Below are 27,496 nucleotides of genomic sequence, written 5' to 3'. Positions count from 1 at the left end.
CAAAAATTCATCCCTCTGATCCCCGACGTGAGGCCCAAAGGCCACACGTCCTGTAATCCACTTAATTTTTTGTCCTTAAAAATTTCCATACCTAATTTCTCCGGATCCGAGGGATTAGTTTTTGGGAATGAAACTTTAAACTCGATGGGCTCTATGGACTGTGGAACACATTCATCCTTTTTTGTTCTTAATTTTTCCATCTCGTGATCTTCTAACAAATCTGGAAAATGTTGTTTGATTGCCAGGTTGTTTAGCAATATATATACGACTATATTAATTTTAAGCACAGAGTTCCATCCACGACGGATCCACATCAACGTGTGAAACAAGATAAAACGTTCTTATAACTAAATTAAAAGTTAGAAAAGAAAATACGTTTTGCTCTTAACTGGGATGTTATGTCGAATACTTTTATTTCTTGTATTTCTGTTTAATTATTCAATCCTATAGGCCCATTAACGATTCGTTTAGATTCTTAAGCTTACATTTTCCACAATTCGTTTGAACGTGCCAGGGATCGAACCTGGAATCTCCTGCTCCGTAGGCAGGCGCCTTATCCATTGGAGCACACGTCCTGTATTCCACTTAATTTTTGTCCTTCAAAAATTTCCATACCTAATTTCTCCGGATCCAAGGGATGAATTTTTGGGAATGAAACTTGAAACTCGATGGGCTCTATGGACTGTGGAACACATTCATCCTTTTTTGTTCTTAATTTTTCCATCTCGTGATCCTCTAACAAATCTGGAAAACGTTGTTTGATTGCCAGGTATTGTTTAGCAATATGTATACGACTATATTAATTTCAAGCACAGAGTTCCATCCACGACGGATCCACATCAACATGTGAAACAAGATTAAACGTTCTTATTACTAAATTAAAAGTTAGAAAAGAAAAATACGCTTTGCTCTTAACTGGGATGTTTTTTCGAATACTTTTATTTCTTGTATGTCTGTTTAATTATTCAATCCTATAGAACCCATTAACGATTCGTTTAGATTCTTAAGCTTACATTTTCCACAATTCGTATGGACGTGCCATGGATAGAACCTGGAATCTCCTGCTCCGTAGGCAGGCGCCTTATCCATTGGCCACACGTCAGATAATCAACTTAATTTTTGTCCTTAAAAATTTCCATACCTAATTTCTCCGGATCCGAGGGATGAATTTTTGGGAATGAAACTTTAAACTCGATGGGCTCTATGGACTGTGGAACACATTCATCCTTTTTGTTCTTAATTTTTCCATCTCGTGATCCTCTAACAAATCTGGAAAATGTTGTTTGATTGCCAGGTTGTTTAGCAATATGTATACGACTATATTAATTTCAAGCACAGAGTTCCATCCACGACGGATCCACATCAACGTGTGAAACAAGATAAAACGTTCTTATTACAAAATTAAAAGTTAGAAAAGAAAAATACGCTTTACTCTTAACTGGGATTTTATTTCGAATACTTTTATTTCTTGTATTTCTGTTTAATTATTCAATCCTATAGAACCCATTAACGATTCGTTTAGATTCTTAAGCTTATATTTTCCACAATTCGCATGAACGTGCCAGGGATCGAACCTGGAATCTCCTGCTACGTAGGCATGCGCCTTATCCATTGGGCCACAGTTCCTGTAATCTACTTAATTTTTGTCCTTGAAAATTTCTATACCTAATTTCTCCGGATCCGAGGGATGAATTTTTGGGAATGAAACTTTAAACTCGATGGGCTCTATGGACTGTGGAACACATTCATCCTTTTTGTTCTTAATTTTTCCATCTCGTGATCCTCTAACAAATCTGGAAAATGTTGTTTGATTGCCAGGTTGTTTAGCAATATGTATACGACTATATTAATTTCAAGCAAAGAGTTCCATCTACGACGGATCCACATCAACATGTGAAACAAGATAAAACGTTCTTATTACTTAATTAAAAATTAGAAAAGAAAAAAACGCTTTGCTCTTAACTGGGATATTATTTCGAATACTTTTATTTCTGTTTAATTATTCAATCCTATGGAACCCATTAACGATTTGTTTAGATTCTTAAGCTTACATTTTCCACAATTCGTATGAACGTGCCAGGGATCGACCTGGAATCTCCTGCTCCGTAGGCAGGCGCCTTATCCATTGGGCCACACGTCCTGTAATCCACTTAATTTTTGTCCTTCAAAAATTTCCATACCTAATTTCTCCGGATCCAAGGGATGAATTTTTGGGAATTAAACTTTAAACTCGATGGGCTCTATGGACTGTGGAACACATTCATCCTTTTTTGTTCTTAATTTTTCCATCTCGTGATCCTCTAACAAATCTGGAAAACGTTGTTTGATTGCCAGGTATTGTTTAGCAATATATATACGACTATAATAATTTCAAGCACAGAGTTCCATCCACGACGGATCCACATCAACGTGTGAAACAAGATAAAACGTTCTTATTACTAAATTAAAAGTTAGAAAAGAAAATACGTTTTGCTCTTAACTGGGATTTTATTTCGAATACTTTTATTTCTTGTATTTCTGTTTAATTATTCAATCCTATAGAACCCATTAACGATTCATTTAGATTCTTAAGCTTATATTTTCCACAATTCGTATGAACGTGCCAGGGATCGAACCTGGAATCTCCTGCTACGTAGGCAGGCGCCTTATCCATTGGGCCACACGTCCTGTAATTCACTTAATTTTTGTCCTTCAAAAATTTCCATACCTAATTTCTCCGGATCCGAGGGATGAATTTTTGGGAATGAAACTTTAAACTCGATGGGCTCTATGGACTGTGGAACACATTCATCCTTTTTTGTTCTTAATTTTTCCATCTCGTGATCCTCTAACAAATCTGGAAAATGTTGTTTGATTGCCAGGTTGTTTAGCAATATGTATACGACTATATTAATTTCAAGCACAGAGTTCCATCCACGACGGATCCACATCAACGTGTGAAACAAGATAAAACGTTCTTATAACTAAATTAAAAGTTAGAAAAGAAAAATACGCTTTGCTCTTAACTGGGATGTTATTTCGAATACTTTTATTTCTTGTATTTCTGTTTATTTATTCAATCCTATGGAACCCATTAACGATTCGTTTAGATTCTTAAGCTTACATTTTCCACAATTCGTTTGAACGTGCCAGGGATCGAACCTGGAATCTCCTACTCCGTAGGCAGGCGCCTTATCCATTGGGCCACACGTCCTGTAATCCACTTAATTTTTGTCCTTCAAAAATTTCCATACCTAATTTCTCCGGATCCAAGGGATTAATTTTTGGGAATGAAACTTTAAACTCGATGGGCTCTATGGACTGTGGAACACATTCATCCTTTTTTGTTCTTAATTTTTCCATCTCGTGATCTTCTAACAAATCTGGAAAATGTTGTTTGATTGCCAGGTTGTTTAGCAATATATATACGACTATATTAATTTTAAGCCCAGAGTTCCATCCACGACGGATCCACATCAACGTGTGAAACAAGATAAAACGTTCTTATTACTAAATTAAAAGTTAGAAAAGAAAATACGTTTTGCTCTTAACTGGGATGTTATTTCGAATACTTTTATTTCTTGTATTTCTGTTTAATTATTCAATCCTATGGAACCCATTAACGATTCGTTTAGATTCTTAAGCTTACATTTTCCACAATTCGTATGAACGTGCCAGGGATCGAACCTGGAATCTCCTGCTCCGTAGGCAGGCGCCTTATCCATTGGAGCACACGTCCTGTATTCCACTTAATTTTTGTCCTTAAAAATTTCCATACCTAATTTCTCCGGATCCGAGGGATTAATTTTTGGGAATGAAACTTTAAACTCGATGGGCTCTATGGACTGTGGAACACATTCATCCTTTTTTGTTCTTAATTTTTCCATCTCGTGATCCTCTAACAAATCTGGAAAATGTTGTTTGATTGCCAGGTTGTTTAGCAATATGTATACGACTATATTAATTTCAAGCACAGAGTTCCATCCACGACGGATCCACATCAACGTGTGAAACAAGATAAAACGTTCTTATAACTAAATTAAAAGTTAGAAAAGAAAAATACACTCTGCTCTTAACTGGGATGTTATTTCGAATACTTTTATTTCTTGTATTTCTGTTTATTTATTCAATCCTATGGAACCTATTAACGACTCGTTTAGATTCTTAAGCTTACATTTTCCACAATTCGTTTGAACGTGCCAGGGATCGAACCTGGAATCTCCTGCTCCGTAGGCAGGCGCCTTATCCATTGGGCCACACGTCCTGTATTCCACTTAATTTTTGTCCTTCAAAAATTTCCATACCTAATTTCTCCGGATCCAAGGGATGAATTTTTGGGAATGAAACTTTAAACTCGATGGGCTCTATGGACTGTGGAACACATTCATCCTTTTTTGTTCTTAATTTTTCCATCTCGTGATCCTCTAACAAATCTGGAAAACGTTGTTTGATTGCCAGGTATTGTTTAGCAATATATATACGACTATAATAATTTCAAGCACAGAGTTCCATCCACGACGGATCCACATCAACGTGTGAAACAAGATAAAACGTTCTTATTACTAAATTAAAAGTTAGAAAAGAAAATACGTTTTGCTCTTAACTGGGATTTTATTTCGAATACTTTTATTTCTTGTATTTCTGTATAATTATTCAATCCTATAGAACCCATTAACGATTCATTTAGATTCTTAAGCTTATATTTTCCACAATTCGTATGAACGTGCCAGGGATCGAACCTGGAATCTCCTGCTACGTAGGCAGGCGCCTTATCCATTGGGCCACACGTCCTGTAATCCACTTAATTTTTGTCCTTCAAAAATTTCCATACCTAATTTCTCCGGATCCGAGGGATGAATTTTTGGGAATGAATTTTTAAACTCGATGGGCTCTATGGACTGTGGAACACATTCATCCTTTTTTGTTCTTAATTTTTCCATCTCGTGATCCTCTAACAAATCTGGAAAATGTTGTTTGATTGCCAGGTTGTTTAGCAATATGTATACGACTATATTAATTTCAAGCACAGAGTTCCATCCACGACGGATCCACATCAACGTGTGAAACAAGATAAAACGTTCTTATAACTAAATTAAAAGTTAGAAAAGAAAAATACGCTTTGCTCTTAACTGGGATGTTATTTCGAATACTTTTATTTCTTGTATTTCTGTTTATTTATTCAATCCTATGGAACCCATTAACGATTCGTTTAGATTCTTAAGCTTACATTTTCCACAATTCGTTTGAACGTGCCAGGGATCGAACCTGGAATCTCCTGCTCCGTAGGCAGGCGCCTTATCCATTGGGCCACACGTCCTGTAATCCACTTAATTTTTGTCCTTCAAAAATTTCCATACCTAATTTCTCCGGATCCAAGGGATTACTTTTTGGGAATGAAACTTTAAACTCGATGGGCTCTATGGACTGTGGAACACATTCATCCTTTTTTGTTCTTAATTTTTCCATCTCGTGATCTTCTAACAAATCTGGAAAATGTTGTTTGTTTGCCAGGTTGTTTAGCAATATATATACGACTATATTAATTTTAAGCCCAGAGTTCCATCCACGACGGATCCACATCAACGTGTGAAACAAGATAAAACGTTCTTATTACTAAATTAAAAGTTAGAAAAGAAAATACGTTTTGCTCTTAACTGGGATGTTATTTCGAATACTTTTATTTCTTGTATTTCTGTTTAATTATTCAATCCTATGGAACCCATTAACGATTCGTTTAGATTCTTAAGCTTACATTTTCCACAATTCGTATGAACGTGCCAGGGATCGAACCTGGAATCTCCTGCTCCGTAGGCAGGCGCCTTATCCATTGGAGCACACGTCCTGTATTCCACTTAATTTTTGTCCTTAAAAATTTCCATACCTAATTTCTCCGGATCCGAGGGATTAATTTTTGGGAATGAAACTTTAAACTCGATGGGCTCTATGGACTGTGGAACACATTCATCCTTTTTTGTTCTTAATTTTTCCATCTCGTGATCCTCTAACAAATCTGGAAAATGTTGTTTGATTGCCAGGTTGTTTAGCAATATGTATACGACTATATTAATTTCAAGCACAGAGTTCCATCCACGACGGATCCACATCAACGTGTGAAACAAGATAAAACGTTCTTATAACTAAATTAAAAGTTAGAAAAGAAAAATACGCTTTGCTCTTAACTGGGATGTTATTTCGAATACTTTTATTTCTTGTATTTCGGTTTATTTATTCAATCCTATGGAACCCATTAACGATTCGTTTAGATTCTTAAGCTTACATTTTCCACAATTCGTTTGAACGTGCCAGGGATCGAACCTGGAATCTCCTGCTCCGTAGGCAGGCGCCTTATCCATTGGGTCACACGTCCTGTAATCCACTTAATTTTTGTCCTTCAAAAATTTCCATACCTAATTTCTCCGGATCCAAGGGATGAATTTTTGGGAATGAAACTTTAAACTCGATGGGCTCTATGGACTGTGGAACACATTCATCCTTTTTTGTTCTTAATTTTTCCATCTCGTGATCCTCTAACAAATCTGGAAAACGTTGTTTGATTGCCAGGTATTGTTTAGCAATATGTATACGACTATATTAATTTCAAGCACAGAGTTCCATCCACGACGGATCCACATCAACATGTGAAACAAGATTAAACGTTCTTATTACTAAATTAAAAGTTAGAAAAGAAAAATACGCTTTACTCTTAACTGGGATTTTATTTCGAATACTTTTATTTCTTGTATTTCTGTTTAATTATTCAATCCTATAGAACCCATTAACGATTCGTTTAGATTCTTAAGCTTATATTTTCCACAATTCGCATGAACGTGCCAGGGATCGAACCTGGAATCTCCTGCTACGTAGGCAGGCGCCTTATCCATTGGGCCACACGTCCTGTAATCCACTTAATTTTTGTCCTTGAAAATTTCTATACCTAATTTCTCCGGATCCGAGGGATGAATTTTTGGGAATGAAACTTTAAACTCGATGGGCTCTATGGACTGTGGAACACATTCATCCTTTTTGTTCTTAATTTTTCCATCTCGTGATCCTCTAACAAATCTGGAAAATGTTGTTTGATTGCCAGGTTGTTTAGCAATATGTATACGACTATATTAATTTCAAGCAAAGAGTTCCATCTACGACGGATCCACATCAACATGTGAAACAAGATAAAACGTTCTTATTACTTAATTAAAAATTAGAAAAGAAAAAAACGCTTTGCTCTTAACTGGGATATTATTTCGAATACTTTTATTTCTGTTTAATTATTCAATCCTATGGAACCCATTAACGATTTGTTTAGATTCTTAAGCTTACATTTTCCACAATTCGTATGAACGTGCCAGGGATCGACCTGGAATCTCCTGCTCCGTAGGCAGGGGCCTTATCCATTGGGCCACACGTCCTGTAATCCACTTAATTTTTGTCCTTCAAAAATTTCCATACCTAATTTCTCCGGATCCAAGGGATGAATTTTTGGGAATTAAACTTTAAACTCGATGGGCTCTATGGACTGTGGAACACATTCATCCTTTTTTGTTCTTAATTTTTCCATCTCGTGATCCTCTAACAAATCTGGAAAATGTTGTTTGATTGCAAGGTTGTTTAGCAATATGTATACGACTATATTAATTTCAAGCACAGAGTTCCATCTACGACGGATCCACATCAACATGTGAAACAAGATAAAACGTTCTTATTACTTAATTAAAAATTAGAAAAGAAAAAAACGCTTTGGTCTTAACTGGGATTTTATTTCGAATACTTTTATTTCTTGTATTTCTGTTTAATTATTCAATCCTATGGAACCCATTAACGATTCGTTTAGATTCTTAAGCTTACATTTTCCACAATTCGTATAAACGTGCCAGGGATCGACCTGGAATCTCCTGCTCCGTAGGCAGGCGCCTTATCCATTGGGCCACACGTCCTGTAATCCACTTAATTTTTGTCCTTCAAAAATTTCCATACCTAATTTCTCCGGATCCGAGGGATGAATTTTTGGGAATGAAACTTTAAACTCGATGGGCTCTATGGACTGTGGAACACATTCATCCTTTTTTGTTCTTAATTATTCCATCTCGTGATCCTCTAACAAATCTGGAAAACGTTGTTTGATTGCCAGGTATTGTTTAGCAATATGTATACGACTATATTAATTTCAAGCACAGAGTTCCATCTACGACGGATCCACATCAACATGTGAAACAAGATTAAACGTTCTTATTACTAAATTAAAAGTTAGAAAAGAAAAATACGCTTTGCTCTTAACAGGGATGTTTTTTCGAATACTTTTATTTCTTGTATTTCTGTTTAATTATTCAATCCTATCGAACCCATTAAAGATTCGTTTAGATTATTAAGCTTACATTTTCCACAATTCGTATGAACGTGCCAGGGATCGAACCTGGAATCTCCTGCTCCGTAGGCAGGCGCCTTATCCGTTGGGCCACACGTCCTGTAATCCACTTAATTTTTGTCCTTAAAAATTTCCATACCTAATTTCTCCGGATCAGAGGGATGAATTTTTGGGAATGAAACTTTAAACTCGATGGGCTCTATGGACTGTGGAACACATTCATCCTTTTTTGTTCTTAATTTTTCCAACTCGTGATCCTCTAACAAATCTGGAAAAAGTTGTTTGATTGCCAGGTTGTTTAGCAATATGTATACGACTATATTAATTTCAAGCACAGAGTTCAATCCACGACGGATCCACATCAACGTGTGAAACAAGATAAAACGTTCTGATTACTAAATTAAAAGTTAGAAAAGAAAAATACACTATGCTCTTAACTGGGATGTTATTTCGAATACTTTTATTTCTTGTATTTCTGTTTAATTAATCAATTCTATGGACCCCATTAACGATTCGTTTAGATCCTAAAGCTTACATTTTCCACAATTCGTATGAACTTGCCAGGGATCGAACCTGGAATCTCCTGCTCCGAATGCAGGCGCCTTATCCATTGGGCCACACGTTCTGTATTCCACTTAATTTTTGTCCTTAAAAATTTCCATACCTAATTTCTCCGGATCCGAGGGATGAATTTTTGGGAATGAAACTTTAAACTCGATGGGCTCTATGGACTGTGGAACACATTCATCCTTTTTAGTTCTTAATTTTTCCATCTCGTGATCCTCAAACAAATCTGGAAAATGTTGTTTGATTGCCAGGTTGTTTAGCAATATGTATACGACTATATTAATTTCAAGCACAGAGTTCCATCCACGACGGATCCACATCAACGTGTGAAACAAGATAAAACGTTCTTATTACCAAATTAAAAGTTAGAAAAAAAATACGCTTTGCTCTTAACTGGGATTTTATTTCGAATACTTTTATTTCTTGTATTTCTGGTTAACAAGCTATCCACCACTCAAGCGCACCAAATCCATGGACCCCTCTTTTTTTTCCAATTCGGCTATGGGACCTAGAAATCTGAAATAATTCAGGCATATCCAGTTTTTTACTCCGGATTCACCTGTTTTTGAAGAATTCAAATATTCCCTGCCGTTCGGGAGATATTTAATGTTAAAGTTTGAGTTTTTTCAAATTTTAAAAATTTTGGTGGGTCTTTGGCATCGCTTTTTGGGTAAATGCTAACCTTTAAAAAAAAACTAATTCAATCAAAAGTTTGCTCGGCCATCCCTTAATACCAATCCAAAAGGAATTTACATTCCGAATTAGATTGGCCGAGTTATTCCCAATCTTGTAAAGTGTAATTTTGACCAGTTTCTCACCCAGCCAAGTCGCCATTTTTTTAAACTCTCCCTCGCGTTCCAAGCGATTGACAGACGAAGCTACGCTTTCCTGGCCTTCACTTTAGACCGGGGGACATACTGTAGGCCATTTCATATAGTCTAGTGGCCGGAAATATGAAGCCCGAGGTGCAGAGAACTCGTATGCTTCGGCTGTCATCCGCCAGGAACGCGAGGGAGAGTGATAAAAAATGGCGACTAGGCTGGGTGGGAAACTGGTCAAAATTACACTTTACTAGATTGGGAATAACTCGGCCAATCTAATCCAGAATGTAAATTCCTTTTGGATTGGTATTAAGGGATGGCCGAGCAAACTTTTGGTTCAATTAGTTTTTTTTTAAAAGGTTAACATTCACCCAAAAAGCGATGCCAAAGACCCCCCAAAATTGTTAAAATTTGAAAAAACTCAAACTTTAACATTAAATATCTCCCGAACGTCAGGGAATATTTGAATTCTGCAAAAACAGTGAATCCGGAGTAAAAAACTGGATATGCCTGAATTATTTCAGATTTCTAGGTCCCATTGCGGAATTGGAAAAAAGGGGGGTCCGTGGATTTGGTGCGCTTGAGTGGTGGATTGCTTGTTAATTATTCAATCCTATGGAACCCATTAACGATTCGTTTAGATTCTTAAGCTTACATTTTCCACAATTCGTATGAACGTGCCAGGGATCGAACCCTTATCCATTGGGCCACACGTCCTGTAACCCGCTTAATTTTTGTCCTTAAAAATTTCCATACCTAATTTCTCCAGATCCGAGGGATGAGTTTTTGGGAATGAAACTTTAAACTCGATGGGCTCTATGGACTGTGGAACATATTCATCCTTTTTTGTTCTTAATTTTTCCATCTCGTGATCCTCTAACAAATCTGGAAAAAGTTGTTTGATTGCCAGGTTGTTTAGCAATATGTATACGACTATATTAATTTCAAGCACAGAGTTTCATCCACGACGGATCCACATCAACGTGTGAAACAAGATAAAACGTTCTTATTACTAAATTAAAAGTTAGAAAAGAAAAATACGCTTTGCTCTTAACTGGGATTTTATTTTGAATACTTTTATTTCTTGTATTTCTGTTTAATTAATCAATCCTATGGAACCCATTAACGATTCTTTTAGATTCTTAAGCTTACATTGTCGACAATTCGCATGAACGTGCCAGGGATCGAACCTGGAATCTCCTGCTCCGTAGGCAGGCGCCTTATCCATTGGGCCACACGTCCTGTGATACACTTAATTTTTGTCCTTAAAAATTTCCATACCTAATTTCTCCGGATCCGAGGGATGAATTTTTGGGAATGAAACTTTAAATTCGATGGGCTCTAGGGACTGTGGAACACATTCATTCTTTTTTGTTCTTAATTTTTCCATCTCGTGATCTTCTAACAAATCTGGAAAAAGTTGTTTGATTGCCAGGTTGTTTAGCAATATGTATACGACTATATTAATTTCAAGCACAGAGTTTCATCCACAACGGATCCACATCAACGTGTGAAACAAGATAAAACGTTCGTATTACTAAATTAAAAGTGAGAAAAGAAAAATACGCTTTGCTGTTAACTGGAATTTTATTTTGAATACTTTTATTTCTTGTATTTCTGTTTATTTAATCAATACTGTGGAACCCATTAACGATTCGTTTAGATTCTTAAGCTTACATTTTCTATAACTCTTATGAGAGTGCCATGGATCGAACCTGGAATCTCCTGCTTCGTAGGCAGGCGTTTTACCCATTTGGCCACACGTCCTGTAATCCACTTAATCCCTGAGGTATATTTATATACGAAGGTCCTTAACAATATAGGGTGTGGGGTATAGGGGGTAGGGTAGTAGTAGCTAGTAGTGAAATTCAGAGGGTTTAATGTCCATTTAGTGTTCCTTTATACGTTTCTTCCCTGAATGACCAATCGTCACCAAATTTTGTACATAATTCTGTCAAAATTTGATACATGGCGTAACGGGTTTTTCATTTGTTTTCATTACTGTTTTAAAAATTTAATTTGCGTACTTGTTACCTAGCTGGTTGCCGAATCCTAGGCAGTGAATTCGCTTTTTTTGCGTAACCTTCCAACTGTCAGTGCATGCTCAGCAGTGTAAACAAAAACAAAAAAAAAGTTTGGATCTTCCCTAGCAAGACAAGTTTTCTGCTACGGGAGTGGAGAGTATTTATTATTTGATTTTGTTTTTATGTTCGATTTCGATTTCGTCTTTATTCTTCTTTTTACTTTGTATTTTACCATTATTACTTTTTTAAATCTTTTGTTTTATTATCACCTCTTTTTGTTTACTGTTTTTTGTCTTGATTTTAATAAATTTTTTGATCAAGTAAAATTTCTATTCCTCCTTTTTTTAACAGTTAGTCATCAACCAATAAGTTGAGGAACATTTAAAAATGTTTGATTATTCTCATTTTGAAGCTCTGGGTCATCTCTCTCTTCTTCCCTTGTCCTCTTCACAGTCATCAAGATCTTCTGGTGGTCGTGAAGAGTTACCACCGATCTTCCACTTCCATTTACCTCCGAAAGCTTTTTAAGAGTAATTTTTCAAAAATTACAAATTTATTTTTCGAGATCGAGATTCGAACCCTAAACAATACGAGTGGCAGCCCGAGTTGCTAACCATCAGACCAACATTGACATTTGTATATAAGGGAATGCGTGGCCCGGTTGGTGAGTACACCAAATAATGTAACAAAAGTCGAAGTAAAGCAATGGTAATATCGCTAGCGACGCTACCATCGGTATCGATTTCGGAACCGGTCGTAAAACACTTAGGTTATATGCCTTAATTATAAAGATTTTTTCAGCGGTGGTTTAATCTAACTGCTATAAGAGCACATCCATTTCTTTGTAGTTAATATGTAACTAATAATTTTTCTAATTCCATGTTACTATAGTAATAAATATTGCTATAACTTAATCTAAACATGAAGTGCGACGTGGGGTGGCGGGGCGAATCCTCCGCCATTCATAATTCGCACCACTCATAATATTACAGATTATTTTTCAATTAGTTATAAAGAATCAATTATGGAAGATAATAAAGGGAAACAGAATTTTCCAAACGTTATAGTATGTATTAATCTACTATAACCTTGATTTTCTGTCTCTTTAACGTTTAAAAAAATTACCGAAGGACGTTACCGAAGGAATCTTGTTTTTGTCCTTAAAAATTTCCAAACCTAATTTCTCCGGATCCGAGGGATGAATTTTTGGGAATGAAACTTTAAATTCGATGGGCTCTATGGACTGTGGAACACATTCATCCTTTTTTGTTCTTAATTTTTCCATCTCGTGATCCTCTAACAAATCTGGAAAATGTTGTTTGATTGCCAGGTTGTTTAGCAATATGTATACGACTATATTAATTTCAAGCAAAGAGTTCCATCTACGAAGGATCCACATCAACATGTGAAACAAGATAAAACGTTCTTATTACTAAATTAAAAATTAGAAAAGAAAAAAACGCTTTGCTCTTAACTGGGATTTTATTTCGAATACTTTTATTTCTTGTATTTCCGTTAAATTATTCAATCCTATGGATCCCATAAACGATTCGTTCAGATTCTTAAGCTTACATTTTCCACAATTCGTATGAACGTGCCAGGGATCGAACCTAGAATCTCCTGCTCCGTAGGCAGGCGCCTTATCCATTGGGCCACACGTCCTGTAATCCACATAATTTTTGTCCTTAAAAATTTCCATACCTAATTTCTCCGGATCCGAGGGATGAATTTTTGGGAATGAAACTTTAAACTCGATGGGCTCTATGGACTGTGGAACACATTCATCCTTTTTTGTTCTTAATTTTTCCATCTCGTGATCCTCTAACAAATCTGGAAAACGTTGTTTGATTGCCAGGTATTGTTTAGCAATATGTATACGACTATATTAATTTCAAGCACAGAGTTCCATCCACGACGGATCCACATCAACGTGTGAAACAAGATAAAACGTTCTTATTACTAAATTAAAAGTTAGAAAAGAAAAAAACGCTTTTCTCTTAATTGGGATTTTATTTAGAATACTTTTATTTCTTGTATTTCTGTTTAATTATTCAATCCTATGGAACCCATAAACGATTCATTTAGATTCTTAAGCTTACATTTTCCACAATTCGTATGAACGTGCCAGGGATCGAACCTGGAATCTCCTGCTCCGTAGGCAGGCGCCTTATCCATTGGGCCACACGTCCTGTAATCCACTAAATTTTTGTCCTTAAAAATTTCCATACCTAATTTCTCCGGATCCGAGGGATGAATTTTTGGGAATGAAACTTTAAACTCGATGGGCTCTATGGACTGTGGAACACATTCATCCTTTTTTGTTCTTAATTTTTCAATCTCGTGATCCTCTAACAAATCTGGAAAACGTTGTTTGATTGCCAGGTTGTTTAGCAATATGTATACGACTATATTAATTTTAAACACAGAGTTCCGTCCACGACGGATCCACATCAACGTGTGAAACAAGATAAAACGTTCTTATTACTAAATTAAAAGTTAGAAAAGAAAATACGTTTTGCTCTTAACTGGGATTTTATTTCGAATACTTTTATTTCTTGTATTTCTGTTTAATTATTCAATCCTATGGAACCCATAAACGATTCGTTTAGATTCTTAAGCTTACATTTTCCACAATTCGTATGAACGTGCCAGGGATCGAACCTGGAATCTCCTGCTCCGTAGGCAGGCGCCTTATCCATTGGGCCACACGTCCTGTATTCCACTTAATTTTTTTCCTTAAAAATTTCCATACCTAATTTCTCCGGATCCGAGGGATGAATTTTTGGGAATGAAACTTTAAACTCGATGGGCTCTATGGACTGTGGAACACATTCATCCTTTTTTGTTCTTAATTTTTCCATCTCGTGATCCTCTAACAAATCTGGGAAACGTTGTTTGATTGCCAGGTTGTTTAGCAATATGTATACGACTATATTAATTTTAAGCACAGAGTTCCATCCACGACGGATCCACATCAACATGTGAAACAAGATAAAACGTTCTTATTACTTAATTAAAAGTTAGAAAAGAAAATACGTTTTGCTCTTAACTGGGATGTTATTTCGAATACTTTTATTTCTTGTATTTCTGTTTAATTATTCAATCCTATGGAACCCATTAACGATTCGTTTAGATTCTTAAGCTTACATTTTCCACAATTTGTATGAACGTGCCAGGGATCGAACTTGGAATCTCCTGCTCCGTAGGCAGGCGCCTTATCCATTGGGCCACACGTCCTGTAATCCACTTAATTTTTGTCCTTAAAAATTTCCATACCTAATTTCTCCGGATCCGAGGGATGAATTTTTGGGAATGAAACTTTAAACTCGATGGGCTCTATGGACTGTGAAACACATTCATCCGTTTTTGTTCTTAATTTTTCAATCTCGTGATCCTCTAACAAATCTGGAAAACGTTGTTTGATTGCCAGGTTGTTTAGCAATATGTATACGACTATATTAATTTTAAGCACAGAGTTCCATCCACGACGGATCCACATCAACGTGTGAAACAAGATGAAACGTTCTTATTACTAAATTAAAAGTAAGAAAAGAAAAATACGCTTTTCTCTTAATTGGAATTTTATTTAGAATACTTTTATTTCTTGTATTTCTGTTTAATTATTCAATCCTATGGAACCCATAAACGATTCGTTTAGATTGTTAGGCTTACATTTTCCACAATTCGTATGAACGTGCCAGGGATCGAACCTGGAATCTCCTGCTCCGTAGGCAGGCGCCTTATCCATTGGGCCACACGTCCTGTAATCCACTTAATTTTTGTCCTTAAAAATTTCCATACCTAATTTCTCCGGATCCGAGGGATGAATTTTTGGGAATGAAACTTTAAACTCGATGGGCTCTATGGACTGTGGAACACATTCATCCTTTTTTGTTCTTAATTTTTCCATCTCGTGATCCTCTAACAAATCTGGGAAACGTTGTTTGATTGCCAGGTTGTTTAGCAATATGTATACGACTATATTAATTTTAAGCACAGAGTTCCATCCACGACGGATCCACATCAACGTGTGAAACAAGATAAAACGTTCTTATTACTAAATTAAAAGTTAGAAAAGAAAATACGTTTTGCTCTTAACTGGGATGTTATTTCGAATACTTTTATTTCTTGTATTTCTGTTTAATTATTCAATCCTATGGAACCCATTAACGATTCGTTTAGATTCTTAAGCTTACATTTTCCACAATTCGTATATACGTGCCAGGGATCGAACCTGGATTCTCCTGCTCCGTAGGCAGGCGCCTTATCAATTGGGCCACACGTTCTGTAATCGAATTAATTTTTGTCCTTAAAAATTTCCATACCTAATTTCTCGGGATCCGAGGGATGAATTTTTGGGAATGAAACTTTAAACTCGATGGGCTCTATGGACTGTGGAACACATTCATCCTTTTTTGTTCTTAATTTTTCCATCTCGTGATCCTCTAACAAATCTGGAAAACGTTGTTTGATTGCCAGGTATTGTTTAGCAATATGTATACGACTATATTAATTTCAAGCACAGAGTTCCATCCACGACGGATCCACATCAACGTGTGAAACAAGATAAAACGTTCTTATTACTAAATAAAAAGTTAGAAAAGAAAAATACGCTTTTCTCTTAATTGGGATTTTATTTAGAATACTTTTATTTCTTGTATTTCTGTTTAATTATTCAATCCTATGGAACCCATAAACGATTCGTTTAGATTGTTAAGCTTACATTTTCCACAATTCGTATGAACGTGCCAGGGATGGAACCTGGAATCTCCTGCTCCGTAGGCAGGCGCCTTATCCATTGGGCCACACGTCCTGTAATCCACTTAATTTTTGTCCTTAAAAATTTCCATACCTAATTTCTCCGGATCCGAGGGATGAATTTTTGGGAATGAAACTTTAAACTCGATGGGCTCTATGGACTGTGGAACATATTCATCCTTTTTTGTTCTTAACTTTTCAATCTCGTGATCCTCTAACAAATCTGGAAAACGTTGTTTGATTGCCAGGTTGTTTAGCAATATGTATACGACTATATTAATTTTAAGCACAGAGTTCCATCCACGACGGATCCACATCAATGTGTGAAACAAGATAAAACGTTCTTATTACTAAATTAAAAGTTAGAAAAGAAAATACGTTTTGCTCTTAACTGGGAAGTTATTTCGAATACTTTTATTTCTTGTATTTCTGTTTAATTATTGACTCCTATGGAACCCATAAACGATTCGTTTAGATTCTTAAGCTTACATTTTCCACAATTCGTATGAACGTGCCAGGGATCGAACCTGGAATCTCCTGCTCCGTAGGCAGGCGCCTTATCCATTGGGCCACACGTCCTGTAATCCACTAAATTTTTGTCCTTAAAAATTTCCATACCTAATTTCTCCGGATCCGAGGGATGAATTTTTGGGAATGAAACTTTAAACTCGATGGGCTCTATGGACTGTGGAACACATTCATCCTTTTTTGTTCTTAATTTTTCCATCTCGTGATCCTCTAACAAATCTGGAAAACGTTGTTTGATTGCCAGGTATTGTTTAGCAATATGTATACGACTATATTAATTTCAAGCACAGAGTTCCATCCACGACGGATCCACATCAACGTGTGAAACAAGATAAAACGTTCTTATTACTAAATTAAAAGTTAGAAAAGAAAAATACGCTTTTCTCTTAACTGGGATTTTATTTAGAATACTTTTTTTTCTTGTATTTCTGTTTAATTATTGAATCCTATGGAACCCATAAACGATTCGTTTAGATTGTTAAGCTTACATTTTCCACAATTCATATGAACGTGCCAGGGATCGAACCTGGAATCTCCTGCTCCGTAGGCAGGCGCCTTATCCATTGGGCCACACGTCCTGTAATCCACTTAATTTTTGTCCTTAAAAATTTCCATACCTAATTTCTCCGGATCCGAGGGATGAATTTTTGGGAATACAACTTTAAACTCGATGGGCTCTATGGACTGTGGAACACATTCATCCTTTTTTGTTCTTAATTTTTCAATCTCGTGATCCTCTAACAAATCTGGAAAACGTTGTTTGATTGCCAGGTATTGTTTAGCAATATGTATACGACTATATTAATTTCAAGCACAGAGTTCCATCCACGACGGATCCACATCAACGTGTGAAACAAGATAAAACGTTCTTATTACTAAATTAAAAGTTAGAAAAGAAAAATACGCTTTTCTCTTAACTGGGATTTTATTTAGAATACTTTTTTTTCTTGTATTTCTGTTTAATTATTGAATCCTATGGAACCCATAAACGATTCGTTAAGATTCTTAAGCTTACATTTTCCACAATTCGTATGAACGTGCCAGGGGTCGAACCTGGAATCTCCTGCTCCGTAGGCAGGCGCCTTATCCATTGGGCCACACGTCCTGTAATCCACTTAATTTTTGTCCTTAAAAATTTCCATACCTAATTTCTCCGGATCCGAGGGATGAATTTTTGGGAATGAAACTTTAAACTCGATGGGCTCTATGGACTGTGGAACACATTCATCCTTTTTTGTTCTTAATTTTTCAATCTCGTGATCCTCTAACAAATCTGGAAAACGTTGTTTGATTGCCAGGTTGTTTAGCAATATGTATACGACTATATTAATTTTAAGCACAGAGTTCCATCCACGACGGATCCACATCAACGTGTGAAACAAGATAAAACGTTCTTATTACTAAATTAAAAGTTAGAAAAGAAAATACGTTTTGCTCTTAACTGGGAAGTTATTTCGAATACTTTTATTTCTTGTATTTCTGTTTAATTATTGAATCCTATGGAACCCATAAACGATTCGTTTAGATTCTTAAGCTTACATTTTCCACAATTCGTATGAACGTGCCAGGGATCGAACCTGGAATCTCCTGCTCCGTAGGCAGGCGCCTTATCCATTGGGCCACACGTCCTGTAATCCACTAAATTTTTGTCCTTAAAAATTTCCATACCTAATTTCTCCGGATCCGAGGGATGAATTTTTGGGAATGAAACTTTAAACTCGATGGGCTCTATGGACTGTGGAACACATTCATCCTTTTTTGTTCTTAATTTTTCAATCTCGTGATCCTCTAACAAATATGGAAAACGTTGTTTGATTGCCAGGTTGTTTAGCAATATGTATACGACTATATTAATTTTAAGCACAGAGTTCCATCCACGACGGATCCACATCAACGTGTGAAACAAGATAAAACGTTCTTATTACTAAATTAAAAGTTAGAAAAGAAAATACGTTTTGCTCTTAACTGGGAAGTTATTTCGAATACTTTTATTTCTTGTATTTCTGTTTAATTATTGACTCCTATGGAACCCATAAACGATTCGTTTAGATTCTTAAGCTTACATTTTCCACAATTCGTATGAACGTGCCAGGGATCGAACCTGGAATCTCCTGCTCCGTAGGCAGGCGCCTTATCCATTGGGCCTCACGTCCTGTAATACACTAAATTTTTGTCCTTAAAAATTTCCATACCTAATTTCCCCGGATCCGAGGGATGAATTTTTGGGAATGAAACTTTAAACTCGATGGGCTCTATGGACTGTGGAACACATTCATCCTTTTTTGTTCCTAATTTTTCCATCTCGTGATCCTCTAACAAATCTGGAAAACGTTGTTTGATTGCCAGGTATTGTTTAGCAATATGTATACGACTATATTAATTTCAAGCACAGAGTTCCATCCACGACGGATCCACATCAACGTGTGAAACAAGATAAAACGTTCTTATTACTAAATTAAAAGTTAGAAAAGAAAAATACGCTTTTCTCTTAACTGGGATTTTATTTAGAATACTTTTTTTTCTTGTATTTCTGTTTAATTATTGAATCCTATGGAACCCATAAACGATTCGTTTAGATTGTTAAGCTTACATTTTCCACAATTCATATGAACGTGCCAGGGATCGAACCTGGAATCTCCTGCTCCGTAGGCAGGCGCCTTATCCATTGGGCCACACGTCCTGTAATCCACTTAATTTTTGTCCTTAAAAATTTCCATACCTAATTTCTCCGGATCCGAGGGATGAATTTTTGGGAATACAACTTTAAACTCGATGGGCTCTATGGACTGTGGAACACATTCATCCTTTTTTGTTCTTAATTTTTCAATCTCGTGATCCTCTAACAAATCTGGAAAACGTTGTTTGATTGCCAGGTATTGTTTAGCAATATGTATACGACTATATTAATTTCAAGCACAGAGTTCCATCCACGACGGATCCACATCAACGTGTGAAACAAGATAAAACGTTCTTATTACTAAATTAAAAGTTAGAAAAGAAAATACGTTTTGCTCTTAACTGGGATTTTATTTAGAATACTTTTTTTTCTTGTATTTCTGTTTAATTATTGAATCCTATGGAACCCATAAACGATTCGTTAAGATTCTTAAGCTTACATTTTCCACAATTCGTATGAACGTGCCAGGGGTCGAACCTGGAATCTCCTGCTCCGTAGGCAGGCGCCTTATCCATTGGGCCACACGTCCTGTAATCCACTAAATTTTTGTCCTTAAAAATTTCCATACCTAATTTCTCCGGATCCGAGGGATGAATTTTTGGGAATGAAACTTTAAACTCGATGGGCTCTATGGACTGTGGAACACATTCATCCTTTTTTGTTCTTAATTTTTCAATCTCGTGATCCTCTAACAAATCTGGAAAACGTTGTTTGATTGCCAGGTTGTTTAGCAATATGTATACGACTATATTAATTTTAAGCACAGAGTTCCATCCACGACGGATCCACATCAACGTGTGAAACAAGATAAAACGTTCTTATTACTAAATTAAAAGTTAGAAAAGAAAATACGTTTTGCTCTTAACTGGGAAGTTATTTCGAATACTTTTATTTCTTGTATTTCTGTTTAATTATTGAATCCTATGGAACCCATAAACGATTCCTTTAGATTCTTAAGCTTACATTTTCCACAATTCGTATGAACGTGCCAGGGATCGAACCTGGAATCTCCTGCTCCGTAGGCAGGCGCCTTATCCATTGGGCCACACGTCCTGTAATCCACTAAATTTTTGTCCTTAAAAATTTCCATACCTAATTTCTCCGGATCCGAGGGATGAATTTTTGGGAATGAAACTTTAAACTCGATGGGCTCTATGGACTGTGGAACACATTCATCCTTTTTTGTTCTTAATTTTTCCATCTCGTGATCCTCTAACAAATCTGGAAAACGTTGTTTGATTGCCAGGTATTGTTTAGCAATATGTATACGACTATATTAATTTCAAGCACAGAGTTCCATCCACGACGGATCCACATCAACGTGTGAAACAAGATAAAACGTTCTTATTACTAAATTAAAAGTTAGAAAAGAAAAATACGCTTTTCTCTTAACTGGGATTTTATTTAGAATACTTTTTTTTCTTGTATTTCTGTTTAATTATTGAATCCTATGGAACCCATAAACGATTCGTTAAGATTCTTAAGCTTACATTTTCCACAATTCGTATGAACGTGCCAGGGGTCGAACCTGGAATCTCCTGCTCCGTAGGCAGGCGCCTTATCCATTGGGCCACACGTCCTGTAATCCACTTAATTTTTGTCCTTAAAAATTTCCATACCTAATTTCTCCGGATCCGAGGGATGAATTTTTGGGAATGAAACTTTAAACTCGATGGGCTCTATGGACTGTGGAACACATTCATCCTTTTTTGTTCTTAATTTTTCAATCTCGTGATCCTCTAACAAATCTGGAAAACGTTGTTTGATTGCCAGGTTGTTTAGCAATATGTATACGACTATATTAATTTTAAGCACAGAGTTCCATCCACGACGGATCCACATCAACGTGTGAAACAAGATAAAACGTTCTTATTACTAAATTAAAAGTTAGAAAAGAAAATACGTTTTGCTCTTAACTGGGAAGTTATTTCGAATACTTTTATTTCTTGTATTTCTGTTTAATTATTGAATCCTATGGAACCCATAAACGATTCGTTTAGATTCTTAAGCTTACATTTTCTTGAATTCGTATGAACGTGCCAGGGATCGAACCTGGAATCTCCTGCTCCGTAGGCAGGCGCCTTATCCATTGGGCCACACGTCCTGTAATCCACTTAATTTTTGTCCTTAAAAATTTCCATACCTAATTTCTCCGGATCCGAGGGATGAATTTTTGGGAATGAAACTTTAAACTCGATGGGCTCTATGGACTGTGGAACACATTCATCCTTTTTTGTTCTTAATTTTTCAATCTCGTGATCCTCTAACAAATCTGGAAAACGTTGTTTGATTGCCAGGTTGTTTAGCAATATGTATACGACTATGTTAATTTTAAGCACAGAGTTCCATCCACGACGGATCCACATCAACGTGTGAAACAAGATAAAACGTTCTTATTACTAAATTAAAAGTTAGAAAAGAAAATACGTTTTGCTCTTAACTGGGATGTTATTTCGAATGCTTTTATTTCTTGTATTTCTGTTTAATTATTCAATCCTATGGAACCCATAAACGATTCGTTTAGATTCTTAAGCTTACATTTTCCACAATTCGTATGAACGTGCCAGGGATCGAACCTGGAATCTCCTGCTCCGTAGGCAGGCGCCTTATCCATTGGGCCACACGTCCTGTAATCCACTTAATTTTTGTCCTTAAAAATTTCCATACCTAATTTCTCCGGATCCGAGGGATGAATTTTTGGGAATGAAACTTTAAACTCGATGGGCTCTATGGACTGTGAAACACATTCATCCTTTTTTGTTCTTAATTTTTCAATCTCGTGATCCTCTAACAAATCTGGAAAACGTTGTTTGATTGCCAGGTTGTTTAGCAATATGTATACGACTATGTTAATTTTAAGCACAGAGTTCCATCCACGACGGATCCACATCAACGTGTGAAACAAGATAAAACGTTCTTATTACTAAATTAAAAGTTAGAAAAGAAAATACGTTTTGCTCTTAACTGGGATGTTATTTCGAATACTTTTATTTCTTGTATTTCTGTTTAATTATTGAATCCTATGGAACTCATAAACGATTCGTTTAGATTCTTAAGCTTACATTTTCCACAATTCGTATGAACGTGCCAGGGATCGAACCTGGAATGTCCTGCTCCGTAGGCAGGCGCCTTATCCATTGGGCCACACGTCCTGTATTCCACTTAATTTTTTTCCTTAAAAATTTCCATACCTAATTTCTCCGGATCCGAGGGATGAATTTTTGGGAATGAAACTTTAAACTCGATGGGCTCTATGGACTGTGGAACACATTCATCCTTTTTTGTTCTTAATTTTTCCATCTCGTGATCCTCTAACAAATCTGGGAAACGTTGTTTGATTGCCAGGTTGTTTAGCAATATGTATACGACTATGTTAATTTTAAGCACAGAGTTCCATCCACGACGGATCCACATCAACGTGTGAAACAAGATAAAACGTTCTTATTACTAAATTAAAAGTTAGAAAAGAAAATACGTTTTGCTCTTAACTGGGAAGTTATTTCGAATACTTTTATTTCTTGTATTTCTGTTTAATTATTGAATCCTATGGAACCCATAAACGATTCGTTTAGATTCTTAAGCTTACATTTTCTTGAATTCGTATGAACGTGCCAGGGATCGAACCTGGAATCTCCTGCTCCGTAGGCAGGCGCCTTATCCATTGGGCCACACGTCCTGTAATCCACTTAATTTTTGTCCTTAAAAATTTCCATACCTAATTTCTCCGGATCCGAGGGATGAATTTTTGGGAATGAAACTTTAAACTCGATGGGCTCTATGGACTGTGGAACACATTCATCCTTTTTTGTTCTTAATTTTTCAATCTCGTGATCCTCTAACAAATCTGGAAAACGTTGTTTGATTGCCAGGTTGTTTAGCAATATGTATACGACTATGTTAATTTTAAGCACAGAGTTCCATCCACGACGGATCCACATCAACGTGTGAAACAAGATAAAACGTTCTTATTACTAAATTAAAAGTTAGAAAAGAAAATACGTTTTGCTCTTAACTGGGATGTTATTTCGAATGCTTTTATTTCTTGTATTTCTGTTTAATTATTCAATCCTATGGAACCCATAAACGATTCGTTTAGATTCTTAAGCTTACATTTTCCACAATTCGTATGAACGTGCCAGGGATCGAACCTGGAATCTCCTGCTCCGTAGGCAGGCGCCTTATCCATTGGGCCACACGTCCTGTAATCCACTTAATTTTTGTCCTTAAAAATTTCCATACCTAATTTCTCCGGATCCGAGGGATGAATTTTTGGGAATGAAACTTTAAACTCGATGGGCTCTATGGACTGTGAAACACATTCATCCTTTTTTGTTCTTAATTTTTCAATCTCGTGATCCTCTAACAAATCTGGAAAACGTTGTTTGATTGCCAGGTTGTTTAGCAATATGTATACGACTATGTTAATTTTAAGCACAGAGTTCCATCCACGACGGATCCACATCAACGTGTGAAACAAGATAAAACGTTCTTATTACTAAATTAAAAGTTAGAAAAGAAAATACGTTTTGCTCTTAACTGGGATGTTATTTCGAATACTTTTATTTCTTGTATTTCTGTTTAATTATTGAATCCTATGGAACTCATAAACGATTCGTTTAGATTCTTAAGCTTACATTTTCCACAATTCGTATGAACGTGCCAGGGATCGAACCTGGAATGTCCTGCTCCGTAGGCAGGCGCCTTATCCATTGGGCCACACGTCCTGTATTCCACTTAATTTTTTTCCTTAAAAATTTCCATACCTAATTTCTCCGGATCCGAGGGATGAATTTTTGGGAATGAAACTTTAAACTCGATGGGCTCTATGGACTGTGGAACACATTCATCCTTTTTTGTTCTTAATTTTTCCATCTCGTGATCCTCTAACAAATCTGGGAAACGTTGTTTGATTGCCAGGTTGTTTAGCAATATGTATACGACTATGTTAATTTTAAGCACAGAGTTCCATCCACGACGGATCCACATCAACGTGTGAAACAAGATAAAACGTTCTTATTACTAAATTAAAAGTTAGAAAAGAAAATACGTTTTGCTCTTAACTGGGAAGTTATTTCGAATACTTTTATTTCTTGTATTTCTGTTTAATTATTGAATCCTATGGAACCCATAAACGATTCGTTTAGATTCTTAAGCTTACATTTTCTTGAATTCGTATGAACGTGCCAGGGATCGAACCTGGAATCTCCTGCTCCGTAGGCAGGCGCCTTATCCATTGGGCCACACGTCCTGTAATCCACTTAATTTTTGTCCTTAAAAATTTCCATACCTAATTTCTCCGGATCCGAGGGATGAATTTTTGGGAATGAAACTTTAAACTCGATGGGCTCTATGGACTGTGGAACACATTCATCCTTTTTTGTTCTTAATTTTTCAATCTCGTGATCCTCTAACAAATCTGGAAAACGTTGTTTGATTGCCAGGTTGTTTAGCAATATGTATACGACTATGTTAATTTTAAGCACAGAGTTCCATCCACGACGGATCCACATCAACGTGTGAAACAAGATAAAACGTTCTTATTACTAAATTAAAAGTTAGAAAAGAAAATACGTTTTGCTCTTAACTGGGATGTTATTTCGAATGCTTTTATTTCTTGTATTTCTGTTTAATTATTCAATCCTATGGAACCCATAAACGATTCGTTTAGATTCTTAAGCTTACATTTTCCACAATTCGTATGAACGTGCCAGGGATCGAACCTGGAATCTCCTGCTCCGTAGGCAGGCGCCTTATCCATTGGGCCACACGTCCTGTAATCCACTTAATTTTTGTCCTTAAAAATTTCCATATCTAATTTCTCCGGATCCGAGGGATGAATTTTTGGGAATGAAACTTTAAACTCGATGGGCTCTATGGACTGTGGAACACATTCATCCGTTTTTGTTCTTAATTTTTCAATCTCGTGATCCTCTAACAAATCTGGAAAACGTTGTTTGATTGCCAGGTATTGTTTAGCAATATGTATACGACTATATTAATTTCAAGCACAGAGTTCCATCCACGACGGATCCACATCAACGTGTGAAACAAGATAAAACGTTCTTATTACTAAATTAAAAGTTAGAAAAGAAAATACGTTTTGCTCTTAACTGGGATGTTATTTCGAATACTTTTATTTCTTGTATTTCTGTTTAATTATTCAATCCTATGGAACCCATAAACGATTCGTTTAGATTCTCAAACTTACATTTTCCACAATTCGTATGAACGTGCCAGGGATCGAACCTGGAATCTCCTGCTCCGTAGGTAGGCGCCTTATCCATTGGGCCACACGTCCTGTAATCCACTTAATTTGTGTCCTTAAAAATTTCCATACCTAATTTCTCCGGATCCGAGGGATGAATTTTTGGGAATGAAACTTTAAACTCGATGGGCTCTATGGACTGTGGAACACATTCATCCTTTTTTTTCTTAATTTTTCCATCTCGTGATCCTCTAACAAATCTGGAAAACGTTGTTTGATTGCCAGGTATTGTTTAGCAATATGTATACGACTATATTAATTTCAAGCACAGAGTTCCATCCACGACGGATCCACATCAACGTGTGAAACAAGATAAAACGTTCTTATTACTAAATTAAAAGTTAGAAAAGAAAATACGTTTTGCTCTTAACTGGGATGTTATTTCGAATACTTTTATTTCTTGTATTTCTGTTTAATTATTCAATCCTATGGAACCCATAAACGATTCGTTTAGATTCTCAAACTTACATTTTCCACAATTCGTATGAACGTGCCAGGGATCGAACCTGGAATCTCCTGCTCCGTAGGTAGGCGCCTTATCCATTGGGCCACACGTCCTGTAATCCACTTAATTTGTGTCCTTAAAAATTTCCATACCTAATTTCTCCGGATCCGAGGGATGAATTTTTGGGAATGAAACTTTAAACTCGATGGGCTCTATGGACTGTGGAACACATTCATCCTTTTTTTTCTTAATTTTTCCATCTCGTGATCCTCTAACAAATCTGGAAAACGTTTTTTGATTGCCAGGTATTGTTTAGCAATATGTATACGACTATATTAATTTCAAGCACAGAGTTCCATCCACGACGGATCCACATCAACGTGTGAAACAAGATAAAACGACAAGATAAGGCGCCTGCCTACGGAGCAGGAGATTCCAGGTTCGATCCCTGGCACGTTCATACAAATTGTTTAAAATGTAAGCTTTAGAATCTAAACGAATCGTTTATGGGTTCCATAGGATTGAATAATTAAACAGAAATACAAGAAATAAAAGTATTCGAAATAAAATCCCAATTAAGAGAAAAGCGTATTTTTCTTTTCTAACTTTTAATTTAGTAATAAGAAAGTTTTATCTTGTTTCACACGTTGATGTGGATCCGTCGTGGATGGAACTCTGTGCTTGAAATTAATATAGTCGTATACATATTGCTAAACAACCTGGCAATCAAACAACATTTTCCAGATTTGTTAGAGGATCACGAGATGGAAAAATTAAGAACAAAAAAGGATGAATGTGTTCCACAGTCCATAGAGCCCATCGAGTTTAAAGTTTCATTCCCAAAAATTCATCCCTCGGATCCGGAGAAATTAGGTATGGAAATTTTAAGGACAAAAATTAACTGTATCACAGGACGTGTGGCCCAATGGATAAGGCGCCTGCCTACGGAGCAGGAGATTCCAGATTCGATCCCTGGCACGTTCATTTAACCATCTAAAGTTTATTTGGATTGTACCGCAGTACATTTATTACTCACAGCATTACAATGTATTTTCTAGAGAAAAAAGACA

General features: G+C 36.3%; 36 non-coding genes across 36 annotated transcripts; 1 reads left to right on the top strand and 35 right to left on the bottom strand.

Moving 5' to 3' along the window:
• Nucleotides 1–2,594: 2,594 nt before the first annotated feature.
• Nucleotides 2,595–2,667, bottom strand: Trnar-acg. The gene has a single exon. It is a non-coding gene; the product is annotated as a tRNA-Arg (tRNA).
• A 453-nt stretch (nucleotides 2,668–3,120) lies between these two features.
• On the bottom strand, nucleotides 3,121–3,193 carry Trnar-acg. Its single transcript has one exon. It is a non-coding gene; the product is annotated as a tRNA-Arg (tRNA).
• A 977-nt stretch (nucleotides 3,194–4,170) lies between these two features.
• Nucleotides 4,171–4,243, bottom strand: Trnar-acg. The gene has a single exon. It is a non-coding gene; the product is annotated as a tRNA-Arg (tRNA).
• A 454-nt stretch (nucleotides 4,244–4,697) lies between these two features.
• On the bottom strand, nucleotides 4,698–4,770 carry Trnar-acg. Its single transcript has one exon. It is a non-coding gene; the product is annotated as a tRNA-Arg (tRNA).
• Nucleotides 4,771–5,223: 453 nt separating this feature from the next.
• On the bottom strand, nucleotides 5,224–5,296 carry Trnar-acg. Its single transcript has one exon. It is a non-coding gene; the product is annotated as a tRNA-Arg (tRNA).
• Nucleotides 5,297–6,273: 977 nt separating this feature from the next.
• On the bottom strand, nucleotides 6,274–6,346 carry Trnar-acg. Its single transcript has one exon. It is a non-coding gene; the product is annotated as a tRNA-Arg (tRNA).
• Nucleotides 6,347–6,801: 455 nt separating this feature from the next.
• On the bottom strand, nucleotides 6,802–6,874 carry Trnar-acg. Its single transcript has one exon. It is a non-coding gene; the product is annotated as a tRNA-Arg (tRNA).
• A 1,494-nt stretch (nucleotides 6,875–8,368) lies between these two features.
• On the bottom strand, nucleotides 8,369–8,441 carry Trnar-acg. Its single transcript has one exon. It is a non-coding gene; the product is annotated as a tRNA-Arg (tRNA).
• Nucleotides 8,442–8,893: 452 nt separating this feature from the next.
• On the bottom strand, nucleotides 8,894–8,966 carry Trnar-ucg. The gene has a single exon. It is a non-coding gene; the product is annotated as a tRNA-Arg (tRNA).
• A 1,932-nt stretch (nucleotides 8,967–10,898) lies between these two features.
• On the bottom strand, nucleotides 10,899–10,971 carry Trnar-acg. The gene has a single exon. It is a non-coding gene; the product is annotated as a tRNA-Arg (tRNA).
• A 2,371-nt stretch (nucleotides 10,972–13,342) lies between these two features.
• On the bottom strand, nucleotides 13,343–13,415 carry Trnar-acg. The gene has a single exon. It is a non-coding gene; the product is annotated as a tRNA-Arg (tRNA).
• A 454-nt stretch (nucleotides 13,416–13,869) lies between these two features.
• Nucleotides 13,870–13,942, bottom strand: Trnar-acg. The gene has a single exon. It is a non-coding gene; the product is annotated as a tRNA-Arg (tRNA).
• Nucleotides 13,943–14,393: 451 nt separating this feature from the next.
• Nucleotides 14,394–14,466, bottom strand: Trnar-acg. The gene has a single exon. It is a non-coding gene; the product is annotated as a tRNA-Arg (tRNA).
• A 451-nt stretch (nucleotides 14,467–14,917) lies between these two features.
• On the bottom strand, nucleotides 14,918–14,990 carry Trnar-acg. Its single transcript has one exon. It is a non-coding gene; the product is annotated as a tRNA-Arg (tRNA).
• A 452-nt stretch (nucleotides 14,991–15,442) lies between these two features.
• On the bottom strand, nucleotides 15,443–15,515 carry Trnar-acg. The gene has a single exon. It is a non-coding gene; the product is annotated as a tRNA-Arg (tRNA).
• Nucleotides 15,516–16,493: 978 nt separating this feature from the next.
• On the bottom strand, nucleotides 16,494–16,566 carry Trnar-acg. The gene has a single exon. It is a non-coding gene; the product is annotated as a tRNA-Arg (tRNA).
• Nucleotides 16,567–17,017: 451 nt separating this feature from the next.
• Trnar-acg lies at nucleotides 17,018–17,090 on the bottom strand. Its single transcript has one exon. It is a non-coding gene; the product is annotated as a tRNA-Arg (tRNA).
• Nucleotides 17,091–17,544: 454 nt separating this feature from the next.
• Trnar-acg lies at nucleotides 17,545–17,617 on the bottom strand. The gene has a single exon. It is a non-coding gene; the product is annotated as a tRNA-Arg (tRNA).
• A 454-nt stretch (nucleotides 17,618–18,071) lies between these two features.
• Nucleotides 18,072–18,144, bottom strand: Trnar-acg. The gene has a single exon. It is a non-coding gene; the product is annotated as a tRNA-Arg (tRNA).
• A 451-nt stretch (nucleotides 18,145–18,595) lies between these two features.
• Trnar-acg lies at nucleotides 18,596–18,668 on the bottom strand. Its single transcript has one exon. It is a non-coding gene; the product is annotated as a tRNA-Arg (tRNA).
• A 451-nt stretch (nucleotides 18,669–19,119) lies between these two features.
• Nucleotides 19,120–19,192, bottom strand: Trnar-acg. The gene has a single exon. It is a non-coding gene; the product is annotated as a tRNA-Arg (tRNA).
• Nucleotides 19,193–19,646: 454 nt separating this feature from the next.
• Trnar-acg lies at nucleotides 19,647–19,719 on the bottom strand. The gene has a single exon. It is a non-coding gene; the product is annotated as a tRNA-Arg (tRNA).
• A 453-nt stretch (nucleotides 19,720–20,172) lies between these two features.
• Trnar-acg lies at nucleotides 20,173–20,245 on the bottom strand. Its single transcript has one exon. It is a non-coding gene; the product is annotated as a tRNA-Arg (tRNA).
• Nucleotides 20,246–20,696: 451 nt separating this feature from the next.
• Trnar-acg lies at nucleotides 20,697–20,769 on the bottom strand. The gene has a single exon. It is a non-coding gene; the product is annotated as a tRNA-Arg (tRNA).
• A 454-nt stretch (nucleotides 20,770–21,223) lies between these two features.
• Nucleotides 21,224–21,296, bottom strand: Trnar-acg. The gene has a single exon. It is a non-coding gene; the product is annotated as a tRNA-Arg (tRNA).
• A 451-nt stretch (nucleotides 21,297–21,747) lies between these two features.
• On the bottom strand, nucleotides 21,748–21,820 carry Trnar-acg. Its single transcript has one exon. It is a non-coding gene; the product is annotated as a tRNA-Arg (tRNA).
• Nucleotides 21,821–22,271: 451 nt separating this feature from the next.
• Trnar-acg lies at nucleotides 22,272–22,344 on the bottom strand. Its single transcript has one exon. It is a non-coding gene; the product is annotated as a tRNA-Arg (tRNA).
• Nucleotides 22,345–22,795: 451 nt separating this feature from the next.
• Nucleotides 22,796–22,868, bottom strand: Trnar-acg. Its single transcript has one exon. It is a non-coding gene; the product is annotated as a tRNA-Arg (tRNA).
• Nucleotides 22,869–23,319: 451 nt separating this feature from the next.
• Nucleotides 23,320–23,392, bottom strand: Trnar-acg. Its single transcript has one exon. It is a non-coding gene; the product is annotated as a tRNA-Arg (tRNA).
• Nucleotides 23,393–23,843: 451 nt separating this feature from the next.
• On the bottom strand, nucleotides 23,844–23,916 carry Trnar-acg. The gene has a single exon. It is a non-coding gene; the product is annotated as a tRNA-Arg (tRNA).
• Nucleotides 23,917–24,367: 451 nt separating this feature from the next.
• On the bottom strand, nucleotides 24,368–24,440 carry Trnar-acg. The gene has a single exon. It is a non-coding gene; the product is annotated as a tRNA-Arg (tRNA).
• A 451-nt stretch (nucleotides 24,441–24,891) lies between these two features.
• Trnar-acg lies at nucleotides 24,892–24,964 on the bottom strand. The gene has a single exon. It is a non-coding gene; the product is annotated as a tRNA-Arg (tRNA).
• Nucleotides 24,965–25,415: 451 nt separating this feature from the next.
• Trnar-acg lies at nucleotides 25,416–25,488 on the bottom strand. The gene has a single exon. It is a non-coding gene; the product is annotated as a tRNA-Arg (tRNA).
• Nucleotides 25,489–25,941: 453 nt separating this feature from the next.
• Trnar-acg lies at nucleotides 25,942–26,014 on the bottom strand. Its single transcript has one exon. It is a non-coding gene; the product is annotated as a tRNA-Arg (tRNA).
• Nucleotides 26,015–26,466: 452 nt separating this feature from the next.
• Trnar-acg lies at nucleotides 26,467–26,539 on the bottom strand. Its single transcript has one exon. It is a non-coding gene; the product is annotated as a tRNA-Arg (tRNA).
• Nucleotides 26,540–27,337: 798 nt separating this feature from the next.
• Trnar-acg lies at nucleotides 27,338–27,410 on the top strand. The gene has a single exon. It is a non-coding gene; the product is annotated as a tRNA-Arg (tRNA).
• Nucleotides 27,411–27,496: the final 86 nt, after the last annotated feature.

Source organism: Daphnia pulicaria, chromosome 6 (assembly GCF_021234035.1).
Source record: "Daphnia pulicaria isolate SC F1-1A chromosome 6, SC_F0-13Bv2, whole genome shotgun sequence".
NCBI lineage: Eukaryota > Metazoa > Arthropoda > Branchiopoda > Diplostraca > Daphniidae > Daphnia > Daphnia pulicaria.
This window is presented reverse-complemented; position numbering and strand designations above follow the sequence as displayed.